The sequence below is a fragment of the Aethalodelphis obliquidens genome, unplaced genomic scaffold (assembly GCF_003676395.1).
Source record: "Aethalodelphis obliquidens isolate GAN/ISIS:26980383/991018 unplaced genomic scaffold, ASM367639v1 scaffold106, whole genome shotgun sequence".
Lineage (NCBI taxonomy): Eukaryota > Metazoa > Chordata > Mammalia > Artiodactyla > Delphinidae > Aethalodelphis > Aethalodelphis obliquidens.
Genome location: NW_020838050.1, coordinates 2,549,236 through 2,560,491, shown reverse-complemented (window position 1 = coordinate 2,560,491; position 11,256 = coordinate 2,549,236). Strand labels below are relative to the sequence as shown.

The following is an 11,256-nucleotide window of genomic DNA, read 5'->3' as shown; positions in this document are numbered from 1 at the left end:
TAGTGTGCATATGTTAATCCCACATGCCCAAGTTATCCCTCCCCCTATAAACCATAAGTTTATTTTCTATGTCTGTAAGTCTGTTTTGTAAATAAGTTCATTTGTATTAATTTTTAGGTTCCATCTATGAGTGATATCATATAACACTTGTCTTCCTCTGTCAGACTTACCTCACTTAGTATGATAATCTCTAGCTCCAACCATGTTGCTGTGAATAGCATTATTTCATATTTCAGTCTTTTTTATGGCTGGGTAATATTCCATTGTGTGTGTATATATATACCACATCTTCCTTATCCATTCATCTGTTGATAGACACTTATGTTACTTCTGTGTCTTGCCTATTGTAAATAATGCTGCTATGAACATTGGGGTGCATATATTTTTTTGGAATTAGAGCTTTTGTCTTTTACAGACATATGCCCAAGAGTGGATTGTTGGATCATATGGTAACTCTATTTTTAGTATTTTGAGGCAATTCTTTACTGTTTTCCATGTTGGATGCACCAATTTACATTCCCACCAACAGTGTAGGAGGGTTCCCTTTTCTCCTTACCCTCTCCAGCATTCATTATTTGTAGACTTTTTGAAGATGGCCATTCTGACTGGTGTGATGTGATACCACAGTACAGTTTTGATTTGCATTTCTCTAATAATTGGCAATCATGGGCATCTTTTCATATGCCTGCTGGCCATCTGTATGTATTCTTCGGAGACATGTCTATTTAGATCTTCTGCCCATTTTTTTGATTGGTTTGCTTGTTTTTTTTTTTTTTTTTTTTGTTATTGAGCTTTGTGAGCTGTTTGTGTATTTTGGAAATTAAGCCCTTGTTTGTTGGGTTCATTGTTTGCAAGTATTTAATCCCAGTCTGTAGGTTTTCTTTTGTTTATGGTTTCATTTGTTGTGCAAAAACTTATGTTTGATTAGGTCCCATTTGTTTATTTTTGCTTTTATTTCTATTGCCTTGGGAGAATGACCTAAGAAAACATTGGTATGATTTCTGTTTTGCCTATATTCTCTTCTAGGAATTATATGGTGTCATGTCTTATATTTAAGTCTCTAAGCCATTTTAAGCTTATTTTGTGTATGGTGTGCAGGAGTGTTCTTACTTCATTGATTTATATGTGGCTGTCCAGCTTTCCCAACACCACTTGCTAAAGAGACTGTCTTTTCTGCATTGTATATTCTTGCCTCCTTTGTTGAAGATCATTTGACTATAGGTGTGTGGGCTTATTTCTGGGTTTTGTATTCTGTTCCATTGATTTATATGTCTGGTTTTGTTCCAATACCATGCTGTTTTTTTTTGAATTTTAAAATTTATTTTATTTATTTATTTTTTGGCTGAATTGGGTCTTTGTTGCAGCAAGCAGGGGCTACTCTTCATTGTGGTGCACAGGCTTCTCATTGTGGTGGCTTCTCTTGTTGCAGAGCATTGGCTCTAAGCACACAGGCATCAGTAGTTGTGGCTCGAGAGCTCTAGAGCACAGGCTCAGTAGTTGTGGCATGTGGGCTTAGTTGCTCTGTGGCATTTGGGATCTTCCTGGACCAGGGTTTGAACTCGTGTCTCCTTCATTGGCAGGTGGATTCTTAACCACTGTGCCACCAGGGAAGCCCACCATGCTGTTTTGACTACTGTAGCTTTGTAGTGTTTTCTGATGTCTGGAAGGGTTATCTCTGCAGCTTTGTTCTTTTTCCTCAGGATTGCTTTGGCAATTCTGGGTCTTCTCTGGTTTCATATAGGATTCACTTTAGGATTATTTGTTCTAGTTCTGTGAAAAATGTCTGGGTAATTTGACAGGGATCACATTAAATTTGTAGATTGCTTTGGGTAGTATGGCCATTTTAACAATATGAATTCTTCCAATCCAAGAGCATGGAATATCTTTACATTTCTTTGAATAACCTTCTATTTCCTTTATAAAAGTTTTATAGTTCTCAGCATATGTCTTTCACCTCATTGGTTAGGTTTACTCCTAGGCATTTTATTTAATTTATGTATTTTTTTTTTTACTTTCTCTTTCTGATATTTCATTGTTAGTGTAAAGAAATATTATGTATTTCTGTGTATTAATCTTGTTTCCTGCTACTTTGCTAATTAATTTATCAGTTTTTATAGTGTTTGTGTGGAGTCTTTAGGCTTTTCTATATATAATATCATGTCATCTGAATATAAGGACAATTTTACTTCTTCCCTTCCAATTTGGATACTTTTTATTTCTTTTTCTTGTCTGATTGCTATGTCTAGGACTTCCAATATTAAGTTGAATAGAAGTGGTGAGAGTGGGCATTCTTGTCCTGTTCCTGATTTTAGAGTAAAATCTTTCAGCTTTTCACCATTGAGTATTATGTTGGCTGTGGGTTTGTCAAAAATGACTTTTGTTATGTTGAGATGTGTTCCCTCTATACCCACTTTGGCAAGAGTTTTTATTATGAATGGATATTGAATTTTATCAAATGCTTTTTCTGCATCTATTGAGATGATCATGTGGTTTTTGTCTTTTCTTTTGTTGATGTGGTGTATCACACGTTTGATTTGCATATGTTGAACCACCTTTGTGACCCTGGAATGAATCCAAATTGATCATGGTGTATGATCCTTTTTATGTATTGTTGGATTCAGTATGGTAATGTTTTGTTGAGAATTTTTACACCTGTCTTCATCAAAGATATTGGCCTGTAATTTTCTTTTTTGGTAGTGTCTTTGGTTTTCGTGTCAGGGTGATGGTTGCTTCATAGAATGACCATGGGAGTGTTCAGTCCTCTTCAATCTTTTTGAAGAGTTTGAGAAGGATAGGTATAAATTCTTCTTTGTATGTTTGATAGAATTGCTGGAATATTTTTGATTACTGATTCAATCCAAGCTAGTATTTGGTTTCTTCAGTTTTTCTATTTCTTTTTAACTTAGTCTTGGTGGGTTGAATGATTCTATGATTTTATCCATTTCTCACAGGTTGTCCAGTTTGGTGGTGTATCACTATTCATAGTAGCCTTTTATGATCCTTCAGTTTTCTGTGATATGTTATATTATTTCCTCTTTATAATTTTCTTGATTTAAATCCTGTTTTATCTGGTTAGTCTAGCTAAAATAATTTCAATTTTATTTATCATTTCAAATAACCAACTCTTTGTTTTGTTAATTTTTTCTATTGTTTTCCTGTTCTCTATTTCATTTATTCCTGCTGCTGTCTTTATTATTTCCTTCTTTCCACTGCTTTGGGTTTGGTTCATTTTTCTCTTTCTGTTTCCTTGAAGTGTAAAGTTATGTTGTGCATTTTAAATCTCCCTGTTTTCTTGATATATAGCTAAAAACTTCCTTCTTAGAACTGCTTTTGCTGAATCACATACCTTTTGATGTGTTGTGCTTCTCTTTTTATTTGTATCAAGATACTTTTATTCTTTTCCCTTTAGTTCTTCTTTGACTCCTTGGTTTTTCATGTATTCATTTTCTCTTTTAATTGATTTCTGGTGTCATACCATTGTGGTTGGAAAAGGTACTTGTTATTATTTAAATGTTAAATTTGCTAAGACTTATTTTGTGGTCTAACATATGCTCTATCCTAGAAAACGTTTGATGTGTGTTCATGAACAATGTGTATTCTGCTATTGTCAGATCAAATGTTCTGTGTATGTCTGTTAGGGCCATTTGGCCTATAGTGTTGTGCAGGGAATAAATCCTGCAGTCCTAGCCAACAGTCTCAGCCAGCAGCACAAATCTGCCCAACCTCAGAGCTCATTATGCAGCCTTGTCCAAATATATGCCCTAATAGTAAGCTTTGTCCACTCAAGGACGAAGGTTCAAAACCACACCTTTCTTATTAATTCTCTGTCTGGATGATCTATCCATTGTTAAGAGTGGGGTATTAATATCACCAACAGTTTTTTGTTGATGTTTATTTCTTCTGTTAGTTCTGTTAGTGTATGCTTTATATATTTAGGTGCTCTGATATTGAGTGTTTTAATATTTACAATTGTTATGTCTTCTTGATGGATTGACCTCTTTATCATTATATAATAACCTTCTTCCTTTATACCATTTTAAGTTTAATGTCTTTTGGTTTGATATAAATATAACTAGCTCTGCCGTTTTTTTGGGAGGGGGTTACCATTTGCTTGAAATATCTTTTTTCATCCCTTCACACTCAATCTATGTGTGTTGTTAAGGTTCAAGGGACTCTCGTAGGCAGCATATCATTGGATCTTTTTAAAAATTCCATTTAGCTATTCTATGTCTTTTGATTGGAAAATTTAATCCATTTATGATTAATCTAATTATTGATAGGTAAGGACTTGTTATTGTAATTTTCTTAATTGTTGTCTGACCGTTTTGTAGATCATTGTTTCTCTCTTATCTGCAGTCTTCTTTTGTGATTTGATGACTTTTGACATCAATAATCTTTGACTTTTTTTAGTATGTTCTTTTGTGTAACTACTGCATGTTTTTGTCTTGTGGTTACCATGAGGCTTACATATCTTAAAAATGTCTTAAAATTGTAACACCCTATTTTAAAATGATAACTTTCACGGTATTTCTAAATTTTATACTTTTGTTTCTCCTTTCCCTCATGTTAGGTTACTGAAGTTACAGTTTACATATTTATCATATTTTGTAACCAATAGCAGATTATTGTAGTTATGGTTATTTTTAGTACATTTGTTTTTAAATTTTAATATAAATTTAAATGAATAATGCACTACCATTACCATAGGAGATTATCTGACTTTGACTATATATTTACCATTACCAATAAGTTTTACACTACCTTCATATGTTTTTATCATGCTAATTAGCATCATTTTACTTCCGCTCAAAGAACTCTCTTTAACATGTCTTATAAGGTAGGTAGGTCTACTGTTGATGACCTCCCTCTTCTATTTTTTGTTTGGGAAAGTCTATTTCGCCTTTATTTTTGAACTACAGTTTTGCCAGTTATAGTATTCTAGGTTGACTTTTGTTTTGTTTTTTTTTTTCAGTATTTTGAATATATCATCCCATTCTCTCCAACCTGAAACATTTGTTTTGAGAAATCCACTGATGGTCTTATGGGGTTTCCCTTGTATTCATTTTTTTCTCTTTTCATGCCACTTTCAAAATTGCTTTTTTGTCTTTGACTTCTGAAAATTTTATTATAGTGTGCCTCTTTATAGCCTTACTTTGTTTTAACTTATTTGGGGTATTTGGGCCTCATAGATATAGATGTCCATTTTTCTCCCATGGTTTGGGAAGTTTTCCACCATTATTGCTTTAAATATACTTTCTGTTCCTTTCTCTTTATCTTCTCCTTTGGAATTCCCATAAGGTGGATCTTGTTTCTTTTGATCATGTCTCATAAGTCCTGTAGGCTTTCTTCACTCTTTTTAATTCTTTTTCTTTATGGCCTCCAACTGCAAATTTTCAAATGCCCTGTCTTCTAGGACACTGATTCTTTCTTATGCATGGTCTAGTCTGCTTTTGAAGCTCTCTATTGAAGTTTTCAGTTCACTTGTATTTTTCAGCTCTAGGATTTTTTTTATTTTTGACAGTTTCTATTTCTTTGTTGAACTTCTCATTTTATTCATGTATTTTATTCCTAATTTTGTTTAGTTGTATATTTGTAGTTCACAAAAGTCCTTTAAGAGGATTATTTTAAATTCTTTGTCTGATAGTTTATAGATCTTCATTTCTTTTGGATCAGTTATTGGAGTTTTATTAGTTTACTTTGGTGGCATGATGCTTACCTGATTTTTTGTGATCCTTGATTCCTTATGTTTGTATTTGTGCATTTCTGTAAGCAGTCTCATCTTCCAGACTTTACAGGTTTACTTTTGCACTAACAGTTCTTCACCAGTTCACTTAGTGTGGAATTCTGTACAGGTCAGCTGGTAGTGTCCTTGAGTGGACAAAGCTTACTATTAGGGCATACTTTTGGGCAAGGCTACATAATGAGCTCTGAGGTTGGGCAGACTTGTGCTGCTGGCTGAGAACTGTTGGCTAGGACTGCTGGCTTTATTCCCTGCACAAATAAGTTTATAAGATGAGCTCCACATTTGCCTGTGTTCTCTGGTCAAGCTTTCTAGATGGTTCGGACTGAGTACTATACTCATAAGTAGACAAGACTATGACTTAGATTCCGTACCCTGGTAGGGGAGAAGAATGGGCCCCAAGGCCTGCATTGCTCATTGTTTGGTGACCCAAATTAATCAAGAATGTGCATTGCATTTCCTGGCCAGACAGGTCCACAAGTTTTGTTCTGAAGATGGGGAAATCCATGGGATCTGCTCTCTGTTCATATGGGACTGTAAGCAGGGCTGTATGGTGGGCTCCACAGCTTCCACAGTGATCTGGTTAGGTTCCCTGGTCAAGCAGACTGATAACTGGATTCAACAGTGAGCAGGGCTACAAATTAGTTTCCCTGCCCAGGAAGGTGCCCATGTATGCCCCAAATCTGGAATGACTCTTGTTTGGTGATAAAATGTGGCAGAACTATACACCTAGATCCCTGGTCTGACAGGCCACTGTCCTAGCTCTACAGATGGGTAGGCTCACTAGACAGGCTCTCTGCTTAAGTACTGTTGTAACTGAAGTTGCAGGATCAGCTATACAAATTTCCAGAAACTCTGGTTAGATTTCCTGGTCAGGGCTGGCTGGACCTTGTATTCAGCTTTCGGTAGGGCTATAAATTAGCTTTCCTGCTTGGGTGGGGCTGCAGAAAAGGCCATAGGGCTTGCATGGCTCTTTGGAAATCAAATTCAACAGAACTGTGTGCTAAGCTCCTTGGATATACAGGACCTCTGTCTTGTCTCTGTATATACAGATCTGTTTGCTGGGCTCTTTGGTCAAGTGCTGCTGAATCTGGGCAGCAGGATGGGACACTGAGATTCCAGGGAGCTCCATTTAGGTTTCCTGGTTGGCAGGGTCAGAGGCTGTATTCAGAAGCATGCAAGACTACAGATTAGCTTCCCTGACTAGGGAGAACCACAAAATAGGTCCCAAGGCTAGCAAGACTCTTGTTTCAAGAGCTAATCAGGCAAAACTGCACCAAACTCTCTGGCCATATAGGGTTGCTGGCTTGGCTCTGCAGATAGGCAAAGCTGCTGGCCAGGCTCTAAAGCAGTTCCCATGTTCTCAGGACAGGTTTCTTGGACATGTGGGCCAGGAGGTTCCCTCAGCAATGGGCAGGCCTGTGAATTAGCTCCTCTAGAAAGGCACAGTGTTAGAACTAGTTTTAGGCCAGCAAGACTCTTTGTATGTGGTCTTGACTTCAGCAGTACTGTGATACAAGTTCTCTAGTCAAATGGGACCATTGGCTTTGCTCTTTAGACAGTCAGCACTGCCTGATGAGTTCTCCACTCAACTGTGCTGGGCTAATCAACCTCACAAGATTTCCAACCAGGCTTCTTTCTTGAACAGGGCTGGGAGCAACACTTAACAGTGATAGGGGTTATGACTTAACTCTCCTTCTTTGACAGAGGGGAAGACCAGGTTCCAGGACCAAAAAGGCTCTTTGTTTGTGGTCCCATATCAAGCAGGCCTGCATCCTGCTGAGTTCTTTGGTCAGACTGGACCACCATTTTGGTTTTGTGGATGATCAAACCCACTTGGTTTGGACTTCTATTTGTGTGCCAAAGCTAGAAATACAGTCTGCCAAGGTCTGAGAGCTGGTTGCTACAAGCCACCTGCCTGCTTCTCCATCACAGTCCAGTTCTCAATGGTCAAGATCCATAGAGTCCCCCACAATCCCCATTAGGCAAGTCCAGAGTGACTCTCTTCAGAAACAACCCACAATGCTTGGGGATGTCTACCCTGGGCTCTCTTTTTCCCACTGGAGGAAAAGTAGTGCTGCCCTGGCTTAGGGGAGGAGCAGTGTGGCCAAAGGGTAGCCATTCCTCTTACCCTTCTAACACAGCCCATCTGTGTTATATATATATCTATATAGATGTAGGTGGGCAAATAAAGTGGGATTTTTTTAATTTTTTATTTATTTTAAATTATTTTTTTACTGGAGTATAGTTGATTTACAATGTTATGTTAATTTCTGCTATACAGCAAAGTGAATCAGTTATACATATACATATATACACTCCTTTTTACATTCTATTCCCATATAGGTCACTACAGAGTACTGAGTAGAGTTACTTGAGCTATACAGTATATTCTTATTAGTTATCTATTTTACCATGTCACTACAAATGACATCATTTTGTCCTTTTTTATAGCTGAGTAATATTCCATTATATATAATACCACATTTCTTTTTAAAAATTTTATTTTACATTATAGTTGATTTACAATCCACAATATATTTTTTAAAAACTCTTATGCAACTTAATAGAAAAGCAAACAAGCAACCCAGTTAAAAAATGGGGAGAGGCTCTGAATAGACATTTTTCCAAAGAAGGCATACAAATGACCAACAGGCACTAAAAAAGGTGCTCAACATCACTAATCATCAGGGAAATGCAAATCAAAACTACAATAAAATATCACCTCACATCTGTAAGAATGGCTATTACTAAAAAGCAAGAAATAACAAGTGTTGGCAAGGATGTGGAGAAAAGGGAACACTTATGTACTGCTAGAGGGAATGCAAATTAGTGTAGCCATTATGGAAAACAGTATGGAGGTTCCTCAAAAAATTAAAACTAGAACTACCATATAACCCAGCAATTCAACTTCTTGGTATTTATCCAAAGGAAACAAAATCATTATCTTGAAAATATACCTGCATCCCCATGTTCAATGCAACATTATTTACAATAGCCAAGACATGAAAACAACAAGGGTTCATCAAGACATTAATGAATTTTTTTAAATGTGGCATATACACAATAAAATATTATTCAGTCATAAAAGAAGGAAATCCTGCCATTTGTGACAACATAGATGATCTTGAGAACATTATACTAAGTGAAGTCAGACAGAGAAAGACAAATACCAATACTGTATGATCTCATTTGTATGTGAAATCTAAAAAAAAAAAAAAGTCAAAAACAAAAATATAAAACTGAAGCCATAGATACAAGAGAACAGATTGATGGTTGCCAGAAACAGTGAGTGAAATGGGTAAAGGTGATCAAAAGCTGCAATTTTCCAATAATAAAATAAATAAGTCATGGAGTTATAATGTACAGCATGGTGAGTATGCTTAATAATACTGTATTACATACTTGAAAGTTGCTAAGACAGATTTTTTTTAACCAGTCATCTTTTATTGAGTGTTAATTCTCCATTAGGATATGAAAGGATTCAGGGGTGCCTGGCAAAGGTCATGGTCAAGAATGCAGGGTGCACCCTCTTCAGTGGTACTCACTTGGCTGCTCATGTTCAAGTTCCTTGTAAGAACAGCAGTAGTTGAACATCACATAAGCTGCCAGCACCATAGAAAACCCAGTGATGCTCCCTTTCTTCACGTTGAAATACTTGTTGTAATATCAGTAATAACCTATTTGAAACGCTCCAGTAATGCCTTTAGGGATGAAACCCCACATTATTATCCAGCTAGGCAGCTCCTTTAATTTGATATCCAGGAGCTTCTTCTCCTTCAGTGGTACAACTGATGTCATCTTAGAGTCCTGGCTGTCTGCTCCAACCTGAACTCTTCCATGTTGAGCAAGGTTTGAGGCATAACTAAAGGCCTTCCCACATTCTTCATCTTCATAGTGTTTCTCACCACTATGAATTCTCCGACGCAAAAAAAGTGATGGCTTTTTCCGGATATAAATGTCTTTCTAATGCTGATTATTTTATAACTTGAATCCAAATCTGTAATCCAGCTTCTTGTTTCTTCTCTCACAACCATTCAGCATTCTTCTCCTTGCTCCAGTAACACAATTATGTCTGGCTCATAAATGGAATGGTCCACTAAGACCAAATTACTATTGCTCTCCATCAACACATCATAGTACAACTTCTTCTGAATAGGATCAAGAAATTCCAACGCATGCTGAAAGAACTCTTTGGCCACATCCCTGAAAGTTATTGCTTCATAGGCCATGGTTTTAGACCTGCAAGAGCTGATCAGTTCTCAGGGTTTATTTACCAGAAAAAAACAGAGTCCAGAAAACCCAAACCTGAGATTGGGTACCTTGGTCTGTTGTGAGCAGATCTTCCTTCTCCCATGTCTAACTTCAAAACTGAAAAGAGGTCATATAATCCCAAGGAGAAACTCTTTTGTGACTGTCCCCCACGGGCTGTGCACAGTCATTTCTGCAGCAACTTACACAGGTTTCTTGCTTGGATGGTTGCTAATCACAAGCAGTTTGCAACAAGGAGCCTGGAAAAAGGCCCAAAGTGGAAGTTACCTCGTCAGTTGTGGTCTATACCACATTTATTTATCCATTCCTCCATCAATGGACATTTAGGTTGCTTCCATGTCCTGGCTTTCATAAATAGTGCTGCAGTGAATATTGGAGAACAGGTATCTTTTCAAATTATGGTTTTCTCCAGTTATATGCCCAGGAGTGTGATTGCTGGATCATATGGTAGCTCTATTTTTAGTTTTTTAATGAACTTTTATACTGTTCTTCATAGTGGCTGTAACAATTGACATTCCCATCAACCGTGTAGGAGGGTTCCCTTTTATCTACACCCTCTCCAGCATTTATTGTTTGTAGATTTTTTGATGATGGCCATTCTGACTGGTGTGAGGTGATGCCTCATTGTAGTTTTGATTTGCACTTCCCTAATGATTAATGATGTTGAACATTCTTTCATGTATTTGTTGGCAGTCTGTATATCTTCTTTGGAGAAATGTCTATTTAGGTCTTCGGTCCATTATTGGATTGGGTTGTTTATTTTGTTATTGAGCTGTATGAGCTGCTTATAAATTTTGGAGATTAATCCTTCATCAGTTGCTTCATTTGCAAATATTATCTCCCATTCTGAGGGTTGTCTTTTGGTCTTGTTTCCTTTGCTGTGCAGAAGCTTTGAAGTTTCATTAGGTCCCATTTGTTTATTTTTGTTTTTATTTCCATTTCTCCAGGAGGTGGGTCAAAAGGATCTTGCTATGATTTATGTTGTAGAGTATTCTGCCTATGTTTTCCTCTAAGAGTTTGATAGTTTCTGACCTTACATTTAGGTCTTTAATCCATTTTGAGCTTATTTTTCTGTATGGTGTTAGGGAGCGATCTAATCTCATACTTTTACATGTACCTGTCCAGTTTTCCCAGCACCACTTATTGAAGAGGCTGTCCTTTCTCCACTGTATATTCCTGCTTCCTTTATCAAAGATAAGGTGACCATATGTGAGTGGGTTTATTCTGGGCTTTCTATGCTGTTC

At 36.8% G+C, this 11,256-nt stretch overlaps 1 pseudogene; it reads right to left on the bottom strand.

The window, feature by feature from the left end:
- Nucleotides 1-9,274: 9,274 nt before the first annotated feature.
- Nucleotides 9,275-9,587, bottom strand: LOC113614842 (ATP synthase subunit f, mitochondrial pseudogene; annotated as a pseudogene).
- Between the last annotated feature and the right edge of the window lie 1,669 nt (nucleotides 9,588-11,256).